Source organism: Alosa pseudoharengus, unplaced genomic scaffold, assembly GCF_046254945.1.
Source record: "Alosa pseudoharengus isolate Yale_2024_CS ecotype anadromous, Long Island Sound unplaced genomic scaffold, YU_APseudo_1.1 YU_APseudo_1.1_scf_1, whole genome shotgun sequence".
Taxonomy (NCBI): Eukaryota; Metazoa; Chordata; class Actinopteri; order Clupeiformes; family Clupeidae; genus Alosa; species Alosa pseudoharengus.
The window spans coordinates 26,713,063-26,731,725 of record NW_027468564.1 but is presented as its reverse complement, the minus strand read 5'-3'; the positions used below and the strand labels follow the sequence as shown (position 1 = coordinate 26,731,725).

The 18,663-nt window shown below is 38.2% G+C and overlaps 1 protein-coding gene across 1 annotated transcript in view; it reads left to right on the top strand.

Moving 5' to 3' along the window:
* Positions 1-18,663, top strand: part of LOC143117816 (GTPase IMAP family member 8-like) — a 344,603-nt gene that overhangs the window by 103,902 nt on the left and 222,038 nt on the right. The window lies entirely within an intron of this gene.

The following is an 18,663-nucleotide window of genomic DNA, read 5'->3' as shown; positions in this document are numbered from 1 at the left end:
AACTTTTGGTCACCACAAGGTTGTATACAATGGTATGGACCCCATTATATACTACACACAGGAGTAACATATGAACACATCAGAATACAATGAGAATACCCCAGAATTGCCATCATGAAGAGTGTGGATCTGAAACACCTTCTGAAGGTGTTGTGGGCCTAATTCACTAAAACACTCATGAGGGAAGGCGTCGTTGGTGATGTTTTTGTTATTGAATTTTTGGTAACACTTTACTTCAAGGGTGAGTTCATAACACATTCATAGCAGCTGTCATAAACTGCAAAGACCGCATTCATGACTGTTTCATGAATGTGGAAGACAGAAAGATGACAACTTATTAACTGACCCATCAAGTAAAGTGTTACCGATTTTTTTTTTCCAGTTTCAGTTCAGTTTATTGTCATTATGCAAAGTCAGTACAAGGAAACTGCAGGAATGTGTGATTTGCAAATAGCTTTGGTTGTTGATTGGCAACTGATAGCATGAATGTTGATGGCATAAGGGATTTAGCATTTCTCCAGAGGGGTATTTCACAAAGGCAGAATTAAGACATCCAAGATAAGTGATAAAGCGAGGTTTGACATAGCGTTGTCTGGTCATCCTAGCTCAACTCGTTTCACTAAAGCCAATCCAGGATGAGTAGGAGCGACTATGTCAAGCCAGGTGTAAGTAATTCAGGATGTGTGTGCGTTCTCGTTTCTGCTCCAAAGTGCCCACGGTTGGAATAAAAAAGACGCGGAAAATAGCGTCATTCACACAAAGTGAACAACTGCTTTTGATATACACTAACAATGAAGTAAAGTTATCCTTTTTGGAATGGGGAATCATGGCTATTACTGTAAAACAGCAGAAGTAGGCGTGGTAGACCAACTGAATGCAAATTTACGTATGCACCCACGTGTGAGTGTTTCCTTGTCTCGGCACGCAACATCATTAAGAAAGCGCTTGTCACTGCAAAGATGCACATAGTATGATAAACCTTAATATTATAGTGGAAAATATCTTCGAAAACTTGCCCCTCCACTTCCAATCAACTACAGTAGGCTATTCATCAAACGTCTATCAATAAAATAAGCAAACAATGAGTACCTAGGCCTATGTTAATAATTATAAGGCTATCACAATTAAAATAATAACCATATGGTATTAGGCAGACAAACTGCTTTGTTTTGCGAGCAAATACATTTAGCAAATAGTTTATAAATGGAATAAAGCTCTTTAAAAAATAGCACGGAGGTCTGATGTGAATGACAGCTAGCTGAACCAATAAAACAACATAATTACCATTAGAATTAACTTAGCTTGGCTGTTAGCCTGGTCGGGACCAGGCTAGGTGCAGAGAATAAATCCCCATGGTAACTTATGTGCCATCTCTTTTGTGAAACCAAGTCAAGGCTAAATTCATCCAGGATAACCTAAAAATCCCAGCTTAAAGGAGAATTCCGGTGTGATATTGACCTAAAGTGTATTGAAACATGATACCGAGTGTGAACGTATGTCTCATAGCCCATCTCGGCTTGTCCCCTGCACTCCAAAATCTGGCGCTAGTTAGCCGATGCTACCAACAGCTTTTTCAATTGTGGTGCTTCTGCATCGGGCTAGCCATGCAAATAAATCACTGTTTTACACCATTTACGAGGCTCAATGTATCTCCACACTTCATTGGTAGACTTCCGAGGGCCCTTACATTTAAAACGAGACATTGAGAACTTTGAAAAAGCACTGGTAGTTTACTTACAAGACGATTTATACAGACAGTATCTTCACGAAGTTTAGCGTTTGCAGCCATCTTGAATTTAGTCATGATAAGTCGAGCGACGAGTAAGAATGAACAGGTATGATAAGGGATCAGATTCCAAAAATAATTCAGTGGAAATGCATGGATTCCAGTTTCTTCCAGTAGCAGCAACTGGAATCCATGCATTTCCACTGAATTATTTTTGGAATCTGATCCCTTATCATACCTGTTCATTCTTACTCGTCGCTCGACTTATCGTGACTAAATTCAAGATGGCTGCAAACGCTAAACTTCGTGAAGATACTGTCTGTATAAATCGTCTTGTAAGTAAACTACCCAGGGCCGGCCCGAGGCATAAGCGAACTAAGCGGCTGCTTGCCCAATCGAGTTTTTACATAATAAATAACGTAAACAAGTGACATCAATGAATGAATAAATGAAACAATTAATCATTCAAAACAAGAAAATTCTGATTTCATGATCAATATACCTGCCTACCTCTACTGTGTCCGCCAGCCTTTGAGTCACGCGCATAAACTAGACACCTCGGGTGCATAGACAATTCGTGCAGACACTGCATCAAGTTCAACAATCGGAAGAGACGGTAATGTTAAGGCAAGTCACAAAAAAGGACATATCCCTCTGGTTCCGAAAACAGAACGAAGAAAATGACAGAGGAGGAGAAAAACGAGCAAGATACAGGTATGTTTGCATGATTATTTACAGTATGTTTTGTGCTTGAGGTAGCTAGCTAGCTGTCATGATCTAATATAAGCCATCACCAGAGCTAAATCTCCGCCATCAACAGAGAAATGTCTCCCATTAATATATATTTATCTAGATGTATTTCAGATGTCAAGGATATTGAGATTGTTTTGGATGTTCAAGCTCTAGGTGGGCTTATTATGTCGTAAATTAAAGTTAGCTAGCTGACTGAAGTGGACATTAGCACTACAGTAGCTACATGAAAACGTAGCTGAAGGCAAATTTACCACAGAGGGATTGTTTCTGATTTCGCACCTGAAAGTGTTGATAGTTTATTACTGTTCTATAATATGTGACATAGTGGTAAGTCTGATAGCAACAACAGGCTAAGCCCAGGCTCCCAGTCCCAACCCAACCCACTGACTAGCGCGACTCTGGGCATCGGTAACATTCCAGCTTCATAGGCAAAGATGGAACAGTACGTGCGCTCTGCTCTAAGATCTTTGGAGAGAGATAGTAGTGTTTGAGAAAATATACCATGTTGGGTGGGGAGACTTCTGTGATGAAAATAAACTTACATTTGATTAAGATAGTGGCAGGTGATGTAGCGGTGCTACCCTAATATTTAGGCTGCAGTAGATCACCATGTTAAGCGTTCACCATACTGCAATTAAGTATATATATACTCTTTTGATTATGCCTCATTTGCCAATAGAATATGAATTGTTACATGTGGAATTGCTTGTTATTTGAGTGTAAGTAATGATAGCAAAATAAACTCATTCTGCTCGATCAACTATGCACTTATGCAATATTTTTTTTTTCAGAGACACTGTTGAAGTCCTTTGGAGCACATCTCTACCTCTACCTAACTCTACCTTATCAAGTGTCTGCCTCCATGGCTGATGACACAGAAGGTGAGGTTTTCTTGATGGCAAATGGTTACATAGCCTGTTAATATGACATGACACATTTAACATAGTTTTTTTTAAATTTATTTATGTATTTATTTTATCATTGCAGGTTCGTCCACTGCAGAGTTGCAGATGCCTAAAAACCAGGAACGAAGTAGGAATAATTATCTATGTTTTGGGACATTTTATTTTTGATTATTAATGTTTGTCTATTTTGTTTTTATTTTGTAGTTGAAAATTGCTCATTTAATGCACATTTGCGGATTTGTTCAGCAAATCTGTTGAAAAACAAGTCATTAAACTGATGTACTTGTTTACAACAAATACAAATGCTGTTGTATTTTGTTATTTGTCAATTCAACTTCAGTAAACCACCCTTAGTGCTTCACTTTGAATATGAATGTTTCAAATAAATCTGTGATTTTAGTACCCTCTAAGATTAAAAGGTGACAGGGTTGGTGTAAATAACAACTATATTAATACATTGGTTTACCAAGCACATGGGGCCAGAAGTCTAGATTGGAGCCCCAAAAAATTTTTGGCATGTGAGCAAGGATGGATTACTGAATGAGCCTACCGAGCCCAAGAGGTCAAGGGACCCTGAACCCCAAGTAGTTGTGTGAATTCACTACCTATATAAGTCAAAAAGCAAAAGGCTATGAATCTGAACAAATTTAGGTACTGCCCTTCTCCAGCGGACCCCCCCCCCCTCCACACACACACACACACACACACACACACGTTTGTACCCACATTTGCACAAACAGGGTAGGGGGAGAGGGTCCTTATGCATCTGTGTCCAGGGGGACAATAGTTCATAATCAGTCGCTGTATTAATACAAAACCTCACTGTATTAATTTATAATATGACATTATAGTGTGAAGTTGTCAATTATCGCCAAGCACAGGTGACTGCGTTGTGGGAGGGGGCCCCCAAATCAAATTCTGCTTAGGGCCCCCAAAAGGCTCGGGCCGGCACTGAAACTACCAGTGCTTTTTCAAAGTTCTCAATGTCTCGTTTTAAATGTCAGGGCCCTCGGAAGTCTACCAATGAAGTGTGGAGATACATTGAGCCTCGTAAATGGTGTAAAACAGTGATTTATTTGCATGGCTAGCCCGATGCAGAAGCACCACAATTGAAAAAGCTGTTGGTAGCATCGGCTAACTAGCGCCAGATTTTGGAGTGCAGGGGACAAGCCGAGATGGGCTATGAAACATACGTTCACACTCGGTATCATGTTTCAATACACTTTAGGTCAATATCACACCGGAATTCTCTTTTAATCCCTTATCTAGGTTTTGTGAAATACCCCTCTGTGCATATTTGAAATGGAGATATTTTGCTGTTGTACATTCGCTGTTTTTGTTAAAGTATGGTGTGTTTCTTGATGTTATTTATGTCTCTCATTAAACTTTGAATTTGTTTTATCTCAGAAACAGGACACCTCAGTTGCCAAATACAACAAAAGGTGGGTCTTGTTTCTCCTTACCTGCCCTTCTACACTGATATTTTAAGACGAGACACTGCAGGTGAAAAGGGTAAAATTTAAAAAAAAAAAAATATCACCATGAAACTTCCTCAGTTGATTAGGCTACTTACACAAGTATGAAAAAAATGTATCAAGTTTTTGAAATTTGTATTGGGTCATTCCGTGCCAAATCAACAGATGCCTCCCGCCTGACCATCATGGATTTGCTTCATACTTTATGGCAATAATCCTATAATACCCAACAACTACTGTGCAAAAGTTTAAGGTTGTATCTACTTTATTTTCTGAGATATGGAGGCTTAAAAAACAGGGTCATTAGTCTAATAAAATGCTGATTTTTAAAATCACTAAGTTCCCAGGGTCATTGTGTTTGAACAATTCATGCTAGATGCTTGGAATTTCAGGGAATATTACACGACTGTAGATGTTTTTCAATTGCAAAAAGTTGAAAGTTATGTGGCCCAGATATTGATATTTGCCAAGTTATGGTATGCTGAATATGGTATTAAATAAAAAAAATAGCAACTTTTGACCACTATATCTTCAAGCCGAACCTCATCAAATCTTTTACATTTATATATATATATAAAAGACATATTGTAGTGCATCATTAACAAAATCTATGATTTATGACACATTAAAGATGATAAAAATAATTTCACATTTAAGTTTTATGTGTATTTTTCACATGTATGACAACATCTTCCTTACAGACAACCATATCATTGAAAAGATTGTGTTTCAATTAGCACATGCACAAAATATTGAGTTGGTAGCTTTACTCAAACTATATTAATGAAGGCATCAAAAATGGTTTACATGCCTATGGGTGAGTGTCTTTTTCCAAGGTTGCAGTGGACATTTGTTTACTTGTACCATGTGATGTTTTGTTTATATAGCCATGTGTTTCAGTTTATAGTGTCTCTGTCCCCACCCCTCACCTGTTTCTGTTTATTAGCCTTGTCACCGTCTCACCTGTTTTTTGTTATGTTGATTATGAGACACTTTCTGTCATGTTGGGACCCATTTTCTCCATCCAGGTTCAGATATAAGGCCAGACAAGGCACACCATAATGTGTTTGCTTTTTCAACACATGTATAAGAAATATTAGTTAGTGTCAAGAGCCATTTTATATTGTAATACACATTTAAACCTCAGAAAATGTTATCAAGATACAATTATCAACTTTCAAAAAAAAACTGTACTTTTTGTTTAACTTGACTAACATCATACATACACCAACAGAGAAAAGATAGTATAAGCTTAAATTAAATTAAACTTTACTGACACTGTGCAGAGTACAAGTACAGAAATAAGAAGAGTAGGCTATTTTCTTTTTAACATCCAGTAGGGGTAGTTTGAAGTTGGACAGCATTAATTCTTAGTGACCTATCATTTAGAAACTCCTTTACACATGTGGATTTACTATACATTGCCATGTATACCACATGAACCTAAAGTGAATTGAAACATCTTAGGCTACATTTATACATGGCCGGCTATTTCCATAAACGGACATTTCACCCTCTCCGTTTTCAAAAATAACATCATGCACACCTGTCAGTTTTCAGAAAAGTTTCCCCGTGTATATATGCCGTCAAGAGCATGCCAAACCTGTCGGTGGCAGTGTAAGGAGAAGCTCAATCCCACGTTAGTCAATCAGAATCCCGTAATTAGCAACAACAGAAACAAATCACTTCCTATTTCTCTTTTGAATGATATTTGCCAATGCAAACAGGCCTAAAGCGTTTGCACAAACGTAAAAATGTGTACCACCTTAATAGCGTCCATAATCAGTAGCCAAACAAACTGTAAACATAGGGCACTCACATGACATTAAGCATTTTCTGGCGCGTAATGTGACGTTAGAGAACCTAAAACCCCGTTTCTCCCAGTTGACACGACAACACATAACCGGCGTTATCATAAATCTCCATTTTGGCCGGAGTTTTTAGAAATAATCGTTTTGGTTTTTGTGTAAATGAGGCCAAACCGCAGAGAAATATCTGCGTCTTCCCTTCGTGTAAACGGGGCCTTAGCTTTGCATGATAGTCTTATCCATCGGGGTGACCAATCTCATAGCCACACCCACACCCACAATTCTCATAGCCCCAACCAAACAATCATTACCCATAACCAACAGAACCAGTCAAGCAACATTTTAAGATTTAAATTGTTGTGTTACACTGATCATTTAGATATTCTTAATCTAAATTATGTAATAAGATGTGAAGAGTGTGTGCACAGTGGCTTGTTTATTTTGGCACATGCTCTCATCACCCTTATGTAGAAGTCTAGCATACAATGGTAATCTCTCTGAATATTAGTTGAACGCTGCACAACACGAAGCTTTTTGGTGTTTCATGTCTCTGAATACTGTTGTGAAGAATAGTCCTTAAGTGTGGTAGACACTTGCACTGGGTGTGTTGGAGTCTTGTGAAAAAAAATATTTTATTATCAGCAAGGAAGATCTTGCATTTGACTGGTCTAATGGCACTTACATTGTAAAAAATCTACTTTGTAAATTATATTTTGTGGCTTTACAACCAATCTGCAAGTGTTTCACAACAAAGAAAAAAATAAGTCACACTTTTGGTGAGGCTTCATAAATGGCACCTTAAGATTTTATACCAACATTTTCATTTGAACTTTCAGCTCCCTAACACTTTGAAAGCTTAAAAATATATATTTTTAAAAAAAGTTCCAGTGATGACAATATTTAACTAAACCATACACATTGGCCTTAAATTTACAAGGTACAAGTGAAGAAATAGCCAAGGAAGAAAGTGGCTCTTAATAAACATGACAGGGAACAGTGGGATATACTACAAATCTCGATCAGTGGGTTAGCGAGGTATGTTGCGCTCAAAGCCAGGGTAAGCTGTGACACGAAAGTGGATCTGTTTTAGTGTCGCTATATCACCATGGTATCTTATGCTGTCAACCAAACCTGAGGGGTATTTCACAAAACCTAGATAAGGGATTAAGCTGGGATTTGTAGGTTATCCTGGATGAATTTAGCCTTGACTTGGTTTCACAAAAGAGATAGCACATAAGTTACCATGGGGATTTATTCTCTGCACCTAGCCTAGTCCCGACCAGTCTAACAGCCGAGCTAAGTTAATTCTAATGGTAATTATGTCGTCTTATTGGTTGCTTAGCTGTCATTCACATTAGACCTCTGTGCTATTTTTTAAGGAGCTTTATTCCATTTATAAACTATTTGCTAAATGTATTTGCTCGCAAAACAAAATTGTCTGCCTACTACCATATTGTAGCGACCAGAGGGGGGAGACATCATTCTAGTTGAGCTAGTTAGCACAAAGGCTCATGGGACTGTTTATGGTTAAGATAAAAGTCATGTTTTAGTGTTGTTATGGGCATGTTCACTTGCCTTCTGTGGTTTCCAGTGTGTGTGTGACTATTAATAGTGTCAAGTTCATGTTAACTTTTACTAATACTTTAACCACCGCGACTGAGTATCTTAGTGTGTTTGGCTATGTCTGCCCAGTATTGTAATATTGAGTGTTCATGTCTGATTCTAAATAAATACAGTACACCTTGAGGTTGTGCGGTGTAAGGGACGCAAGGGTTGTAAATTAACATACCGTATTTTCCGGACTATAAGTCGCACTTTTTTTCATAGTTTGGCTGGTCCTGCGACTTGTAGTCAGGTGCGACTTATATATGAAAAAAATTATATAATTGAACATGTTTTTAAATGTTAATTTATATTAACTGACATGAACCCTACATGAAACATTATTGTCTACAGCCTTGAGAGAGCGCTCTCAAATGCACAAGTGCATACTTAAATCCTCAAATTACTGCCGGGATTCTATTTATAGCTGGGCCTCAGATTCGGACAAATAAAAGCCAGTATGATTTTGTTTCAATTTAACTCATAAAATAGCTCTTCTTAATAATTTATATTGTTGGTTGGTTTAATATTGTTGCCAACGAAGTCATTGTCCTACACCATGAGTCTCCAACACATTGCTCTCAAGCTACCAGTAGCACGCAGCCCCAGGTTAACCTACATTTAAACACAATTGTTGCTGCCAGGCATCAGCCTACGAATTTTATAAAAAAGTAAATCATGCATAATTTAAAAAATAACTAAATTTAGGCTATCTTAGACCTCTTTGGCTATACGGAATAAGGTTTCCCTTGCAGCACAGCACACTTCCATGAATGAATGAATGAATGAAAGCGGATGCCTTATCTCGCAATAAGCGGATGGACATCCCGACACTCTTTCATGAAACTTAATAGTGACCCAATGCCATTGATAGCCTAGTATGCTGCTCCAAACGAAAAGTATAGGCCTATGTCTCACAGTAAAACGCAAGAAATGAAGGCCTATAGCTGACTCGAATAGGCTACAAGCCATGGTCCAAATAAAGGTGCTGTGCTTTGCCCAGCCATAAATTCAGGATTCACGATAGTCTGTCCCCTAAACATTCCTCACCCGTTATCTGGACATGCATGAAAACATTTGAAAACAAAACTCACTGCCATGTAATATTTGATCGCTGTTTTGCTACTAATTATCTTTCACGTGAATACGCACAGAAAGTGAAAGTAGGCCTACTATGCGCTCCGTGTCTGTAGCTGTCTGTTCACGTCCGCAATCGATTATAACGTTCCTCAAATGGAGAACACGTCCATGTTCTCTCGCGTTATATTATAGGCTGTCATGCTTCTGTGTTTGCGGTTCCTGATCGCTAAACGTTTGTTTTCCTTTCCTGTCGATAGCGGTTGATGTAGAAGCACGTAATAGGCTATACTAATTTGACTTTAGCGGTGACAAATCCTGCTGAGAGAGAGAGAGAGCAAAGAGAGAGAGGCACCCCCAAAGTGGTCCTGCGTGCGCGTGTGTCTCTGCATGGGGTTCAATTGAAGTCAGAGTTGGTCCGCTTTCAGGCCGCTCCATTATTAGATTAACGTCAGACAGCGCTGTGTGGGAATTTCTCGCATTATGATGGCTAGCGTTGCGGGACTTTTATTAGTATGCTCAATACTTTTTATACGCAATCCCGCGCTGAAATTTAGGCCCTGGTTTTAAATGCGCATCTTTTTTTCTCTCGCTCTCTCGGTGAGCATTTGTTCTGCTGCCAGGTTGTGCCAATACGCTATACCGTCCAAAATGCTTGATTGCATTGCATTCGCCACATTTTTAGCTAAAATTTCATGTACCACATCAGCATTTTTGTTCAGTGAATCTTTTGTAAATTGCTTTACAATAGCGTCGGGCACTTGTCAGCAGCCTTCGGCTTGCCTCTTGCCATTCACTCCTTCGTCTTCAAGATTCCCTGTAGAATTCTCAATATTTTTGGCCTCAATGTGTTCAGTTACATAGTCTGTCTGTTCTTAGTCTTGGATTTTGTGAAATACATTTCTAAATATCACCTGCTTGCTGCAGCTTCGGTCTGCACATCCTTTTAAAACCGCATATTTTTCTCTCTCGAGCATTTAATCTGCTGCCGGCTTGTCTCTCCACATCGTCCAAAATGCTTGATTGCATTGCATTCTCCAAATTTGTTGCTAAATTTTCATGTACCATATAAGCATTTCTGTTCAGTGAATCTCTTGTAAATTGCTTTACAATTACCGTCGGGCCTATATGCCTATTGCCTGGGTTGCCTCAGCTTTGGTCACGTCCTTTTAAAACCGTCTTTTTCTCTATCGTGAGCATTTAATCTGCTGCCAGCTTGTGACTCCACATCGCCCAAAATGCTTGATTGCATTGCATTCTCCACATTTTTAGCAAAATTTTCATGCATCATATCAGCATTTTTGTTCAGTGAATCTTTTGTAAATTGCTTTACAATTACCGTCGGGCCTATAGGCCTATCGCCTGGCTTGCTTCAGTCACGTCTAAAACTGCATCTTTTTCTCTCTTGTGAGCATTTAATCTGCTGCCAGCCTGTGACTCCACATTGCCCAAAATGCTTGATTGCATTGTATTCTCCACATTTTAGATACATTTTGGTGTACCACATGGTATTTTCTTTCAGTGAATCTTTTGCTTTGCAATGACCTTCCTGCCCTCCTCTTGGCTGCTTTCACTCCTTCGTCTTCATTAACATTAATCTTTTTGGCCTCAATAATCCAGTTACATAGTCTCTGTTTTTGGTTTTGGATTTTGTGAAATACATTTCTAAATAAATGCGACTTAGTCCGGTGCGACTTATATATGTTTTTTTCCTGTTCATGACGCATTTTTGGACTAATGCGACTTATACTCAGGAGCGACTTATAGTCCGGAAAATACGGTAATCTGACTCACTTGCATCTTTCCGCCAGCGCTCACCACAATATGGTTATTGTTTGAATTGTGATAGCCTTATAATTATTTACATAGGCCTAGTACTCATTGTTTGCTTATTTTATTGATAGACGTTTGATGAATAGCGAATGGCGCAATGGGCACATCTACCGCATCTAAAATTCCCATAGACTTGCTGAGAAAGCCAGTTTGTCTGTGTCAACCGAAGAATCTGCAACAGGGAAGAGGACTACAACATTAAGGCTAATGAGATGGGAGAAAGATTCAAACAGAGGGGTTACAGTCAGGCTCTATTGATATAGCTCGAGAAAGGGCCAATCAGAAGGAGCAATTACATCCTCGCCCTAGACAACATAAACAAGAAAATAGAATTGTGTTTGTGTCAGAATATTCTACTGCTTCGAGACAAGTCAAAAAGATCATAAATACACACTGGAGAATCCTACAATGCGACCCAAATGTCAACCATTTGTCTTCTTCCAAACCTCGTTTCTGTTTCAAAAGAGGCAGGAATGTTAGAGACATGGTGGTTAGTTCCGTGTACCAGGAACCCACACAGACAAACTGGCTTTCTCAGCAAGTCTATGGGAATTATAGATGCGGTAGATGTGCCCATTGCGCCAACACTTTTGACACTAAAACATTCAGCCACTCACATACTGGACGAAAGTACAAGATCAAAGAATTTATAAATTGTCTATCTACCCATGTCATTTATGCACTGATATGCCCTTGTGGCCTTATGTATGTAGGACAGACCAAACGCAACCTCAAGCGGAGAATAGCAGAACATAAGGCAGCCATTAGAAACAATAATCTTGACTATGCCATTGCTAGACATTACATAGAAAAAAAGCGTGGTTCTGTTGCCTCCCTCAGGTTTATTGGCATTGAGAGGGTACTACCAAACCCTAGAGGTGGTAACATAGTCAAACAGCTCTTGAGAAGAGAGGCCTTTTGGATAAATGAACTGTCCACTCTTGAACCCGCTGGCATGAATGAATCACAGGACTTAAGCTGTTTTCTGTAAATGTAAGTGTATTGACCCCTTGCAAGTGACGTCACGTTTTGTTCGCACCACAGCAAAATAGCCTAGTGGACGGCAAGAACATGAATCAAATCAATGGGTTGTAATGGGACATATCGCACAGCTAGGAGATTATAGTGTGATTTAACTGTAGTAATGCCCTTCCACGACTGTTGGCTTATTGTTTGGAATACAACAACATCCCATGTTCTTGCATAGATATATTTTGGTTTGTTTTCTTTGTGTTTAGGGAGTATTTCAACCACAATTGCATGCTTATCTCCTCAGTGTATGAAGCACAGCAGCGGTTGCTATAGCAACCATAGACTCTGAACAGGACGGCAGATAGCACTTAGGCAAAGTCTTTGGCAAGATCTGAATGTAAACAGATAATACCGTTCAAGTTTTTTTTATTTCCTATTTCTTTCAATTCTTTAATTTAAGACATGTAGGCCTAAGAAGTAAGTTTATTCACTGGGAAACGTACAAACTGACGAGTTACATTAGCCCTAGCACTATGAGCTACGATAAACGTTAGCTAGAATAGCTAGCTTCTAAGTGTGGCAGCTAAGTTATTATTTCATGTTCTGATATGACATTCTTAACGTTTTGACTATGTTACAACTGATAAAAGCAAGACAAATAAAGTAACCAAATTCTGTCATGTTGGGACCCATTTTCTCCATCCAGGTTCAGATATAAGGCCAGACAAGGCACACCATAATGTGTTTGCTTTTTCAACACATGTATAAGAAATATTAGTTAGTGTCAAGAGCCATTTTATATTGTAATACACATTTAAACCTCAGAAAATGTTATAGTAATGGTGTTCAGTTCATCATAATCGTTATGACATAATGTATTTTGCCGTCCGTCTCCTATCTTTTTGCCGTCCAGCATGGACTTAAGTCACGTGTCTGCAAGGGGTGAATAGACAATGGGGTATTGTCCACTGGTTTAGCTGTATTCGTGGCATTGGTGATACATTGATGATACCTGTGACCTATATGTACTTTTCTGCAAAACTCTTTGATCTTGTTGGACTTTTGATGACACTATTTTTGATGATGATAATTATGTATATATGTATATATTTGATAAGAATTGTGTATATATTGTATAACTTTGTATATATTGTATATTGTATATCTTTGTCTGATAATTGTTGATTGTATTTAACTGTTTATGGGAATATGGGATACTGGCATTTAAAATGGACGTTACAAACAACTGGTCATGTGACTAGAAGGTAATTAAAGACACACCTGAGAGCTCAGACCATACCTGAGCGAACCTGAGGACGCTATATGCGAAACGCGTTGTTCGCTCTGAATAAAATCAAGTAAAACGTCAAAACAGTGTGCGGTAGAACTATCTCAATTTTTTCTAATTAAGTATGTTCCTGCAATCTACCTGCACCTAACCAGGCTGTGCGTGGATCTTGGTATTATTTATAATATTAAGGTATATCATTCTATGTGCATCTTTGCAGTGGCAAGCGCTTTCTTAATGACGTTGCCTGCCGAGACAAGGAAGCACTCACACGTGGGTGCATACGTAAATTTGCATTCAGTTGGTCTACCACGCCTACTCCTGCTGTTTTACAGAAATAGCCATGATTCCCCATTCCAAAAAGGACAATTTTACTTCATTGTTAGTCTATATCAAAAGCGGTGGTTCACTTTGTGTGAATGACGCTATTTTCCGCGTCTTTTTTATTCCAACCGTGGGCATTTTGGAGCAGAAACGAGAACGCGCACACATCCTGAATTACTTACACCTGGCTTGACATAGTCGCTCCTAATCATCCTGGATTGGCATTAGTGAAACGAGTTGAGCTAGGATGACCAGACAACGCTATGTCAAACCTCGCTTTATCACTTATCTTGGATGTCTTAATTCTGCCTTACTTAATTCTGAAATACCCATCTTTTCTGAGCTGAAAGCCTAGTTTGACAAATATATCACATAACTGCTATCGTAGTATCACTTAACGTATACCCCTGAGTCAAGGCTTTGTGAAGCCTCGATATGTCTACATAGCCTAGATATGTCTAACGTACTTCGTAGTATACCCCACAGGTGAGACAATGATTACTCTAATAAGCAGATTCAGGTTAGGGGCGGAGACAAGGAAACAAGGAGCCAAAACACATGGCTATGTAAACAAATCAGCACATGGTATTTAAGTAATGTCCATAGGAAGCCAGGAAAATATCAATCACCCTCAGCCATGAAAACCATGTTTGATACCTTAATTGATATAGTTTGAGGCAAGGTACCAACACAATATTTTGAGCATGTACTAATGAAAACATTATTTTCAGTGCTATAATTGTTTTTGTGGTAGACTTTGTCATACTTGGGGAATATGCACTTGATATGAAGTTATTTTTTTCATTTTTGATGCTCTATAAATGACATATTTCCATTTATTTTAGACATGTAACCTAGTTGGTAAGGAAGTACTAAAACAGTAGTATTATATAAATAAATTCAACACTTCTAATGGGATTCATTGTGAAGATATTGAGGTCAAAACATACTTACATTTTTCATAAATGCAATTTTTAGCAAGTCATAGCTTGAGAAATATTCAACTGTAGGGCAATTATTTCAGAAGTTGAAGACAATTAACATAGTAGAATACTCCCTGAAAATTTCAAGAATCTAGCATGAATTGTTCAAGAGTAATGGCCGAAGGAACTTAGTCATTTTAAAAAAAAAGCATTTTTTCAGACTCATGAGCCTGTTTCTTAAGCTTCCATATCTCAGACAATAGACTTTGCATAGTAGTTGCTGGGTATGGTACCATTATTGTACTAAAGTTTGAAGAAAATCCAAGATGGTCAGGCGGGAAATTTTTCTAAAATCTGTTGATTTGGCACGGAACGACCCTATTGTAACAAATCGCCCTTATTCAAAAGAACTGATTGCCACTACACATTTAAGGTTACGGGCGGATCTAACAAGCAGGGAATTGTTCTAGCTCAATGCAGACGAAGACCTCAGTTTATCTTAACTTAAAGGAACCGTATGTAAGAAATGTAATTCAATTAATCATAAAATGGCCCTGATTAGGAAATCATGCTAATTTCAAATACTTATATCACTGACAACAGTAGTCCGGCCAGGATATCTTCATTTAAAAAAGTGAAGTTGCAGCCCTCAACTGATGTTGATGTTTACATATTTGTGTTTTAGCCTGATCCGCCACCTTCCACCTATCTAGTAATCACAAAGTCAGTAGTGTTTCGGCATCTGGCACTGGGTGAAAAGGCTCTGAATCAGGGAATATTCATAGTAATATATTTCCTGATATGTGTAATATCAGGAAATATATTGGTTGATATGCTCCTGATATTTTAGTGCCAATTGCCATATCAGGAGCATATCAAAAGTCCTGAATGGGACTGCGACGACATGCAAGATATCCAGACTTCATATTCTCACCTGATATGATCCATGTTTCAAGTATTAGCTACTTATATGACCCCGGACACCTCTTGTTCTTGTTCCCATATATCCCCTGATATGTCAAACATGGGACTACGCATATACTGCCCATATACTGCCAGGCACAGCTAATTTCGCAGACATTTATGTGTATGCCTTTATTTGCTTTTCCATAGGCTTTATGCCTTTTTTTAAAAAATTAATCCTGTGATTTATGTATGGTGATTTATGTAATTTTTTTTAAACGTGAGATAGTCCTACATAACCAACACTGAGCTTATTGTGCAACTTTAACTTAAATAATATTTCATATTAATTTTACATACACTTAATTACATTATTTACTTTGAATTACACCTGCTAAATCCCAATGACTTATTTTACTTTACCATGAAAATTCATATACGACAGGCAATAAAATTTGTTACATGGCCTTTATTGTATTTATCAATCAATATTCAAATCAACATGGCTTTCTCGCCATCTCGTACAGATCGTGTAATGTGCAGTAGCCTATAAGGGTAAATCGCGCTGATTTGAAGTTACCTATAATAACTACCAGTGAGCCGCAGGAGACGCTGCGCTTCAGCTTCACTTCACTACAAGGCATATGAAGTGCGTCCTAATTCATCCATTCTTCTCTGTTGAACTCCTCGAGTAGGCTACTCATCACACATGTGTCACATGAAAGAGCCTTTTCTCAGCTTTTAAACGGTGCTATAGCCATTATTTGCTGTGATAAACAGTTCGCGAGAAAAATTAACTTCAAGAGATTTAATAATTATTCTCTGTGCCCATCTCCACATCCATTCGTCTCGGTGGAATATCGTAGGCCTACACACTCTTCACGCAACACATGACAACCCATATATCAGAATAAACAGCAGACCTTACCGAACACAAAGGTGTAAAGCATTCCCGTGTATAGTTAGCTGTTCCAGAGTAATCCGGTTTTGAAATAAATTGTAGAAAAATTCTACATGGTCTTTCGGCTTTAAGCATTTCTTAAAACTTTGCTGTGCTTACATCGCCTAGATATCTGTAAATAGGCCTATTAGAGAATATACAGGCAGTTTATGGTTAAGAGTTGTCAATGTAGCCTTAATGATTCTTTTCACAAAATGCTAAGCATGCATGTATTTAAGTTTCTTAAAACTGAGCTGTGCTTAAATGGCTCAATGCATGATTTCATTACAGACCAAATAGAAAATAAATGTTAAATATAGCCTACATATGTATACATATTAAAGCAACACCAAAGAGTTTTTTATACCTTAAAATAATGTTTCCAAAATCGTTTCAGTGGTTCATCAACTCGTAACAGGGTGAACGACAATTCTGCATTCGCTTCGCGGCCCTCTATGGGCTATAACCGCACTATGTAAGTTTGCCAGATCGGGTAGCGGATCTGTAGTTAGATGGAACAATAAGATATAAGAAACTACAAATTTGACTTGCATCTGATGTCGCAATACATCGTACTTTTATAAGTCATGCAAAATATTCTACCTTGTCTGTGGACATCGTTATTTGCAAAGCCGGTGCTGGATAAACAAATAGCGTGCGTGCGACAGAGGGAAAGTTCTTTGGTGTTGCTTTAAAATCAGATTATGTGCTACACAGTATAGATCAAGTTGGACAGTAGCACATTTTAATCACGGGTAGTTGGACAGTAGCACATTTTAATCATTTTATATATCTATAGTGGCTGGTGAAAGAGTTGAGTGGCTTTTCCTTTTTTTTTTCCGGGGGAATTAGTGGGTAGTGTCCCCACCAAAGCTCAGACCAAACCTACGCCCTTGCACTCACTGGTCCAGAAAAGCAACTGTTGCATCAAAGAATTTAGAACCACATGCTCTAATTGATTGTATGATTGCACTATTTGTGGTATTCAGGCATTGTACAACGGGGGCCCCATATCCAGAATTCACAGAATCATCACATATCCAGTTCAAAACAACAATTAAATTAGATATAGTCACCTACAAATGACAGAGGGCGCTTGTTTTATTGAGCAGGTCTTGCATAGAAGCCATAATAAGGCCATCTGTGTATTATTTGAAATTTTAGGCTATGGTATGTTTATTTTTTCTTCACACAGGATGTTAGTGTGCCGTGGGACATTTTAAGTGTCAAAAGTGTGCCGTGGCACAAAAAAGGTTGAAAAACACTGGTTTAAACAGTCCATGGTCTGGGAGTGAAATGTCCTTTAAAACATTTTGGGCCCTTGTCCGTACTCTTCTGGTATAGATGGTAGGGAGAGGTGCTCTGATGGTCCTTTTGGCAGTAAAAGTGAGGTGTCTGTAAAAAGAGAAAGAAAGTATATGTTACAATTGACCCTGTTCATGAATATAATTAACTCAGCTTGTGTGACAAATAAAAGCAAACCCACAATAGCAGCCTAGACGTCAGGTGCAATAGTTAGAAGTAATGGAGATATGTATTACAGTTGTGCTCATAAGTTTACATAACCTTAGCATACACATACATTTAAAAATCATCTGATCTTAATGCCTTCATTTAAAAAAATGAGGGAAAATCCAACCTTTAAGGAACACTTATTTATTTACAATACATTATTCATTCACAAAGAAAATTGTTGCCCTTAAAGGTTGGATTTTTCCTCATTTTTTTAATTAAGGCATTAAGATCAATTTCCAAAAGTATCATACCTAATTGCAACACTGTCTGCAGAAGCTCTTGCCTTCTTGTTAAACCACCTTTCTGATGCCTAACATAGATCCTCCCCCATCTGACGTGCAGTGCCAGCCTCTGGCTCCAGGCTGGGACTTGCTGGATGGCAACTAAAAAAATAAAACAGCAATTGCTATACATTATGTTATTGTTGATTAAGATAAAAATCAAACATTAAAAAATAAGTTGGTAAGTCAATCAGGTGTTAAAACAAAAATGATAATTACCTTATGAAGGCACCCTTGCCACCATCACCATCAATGTTAATTCTTGATATCAGTTTATTTGTGAGGGTTTCAGTTTCTGTAAATAGAAAATAAGATTTAACTCAATTATGATTATGCTC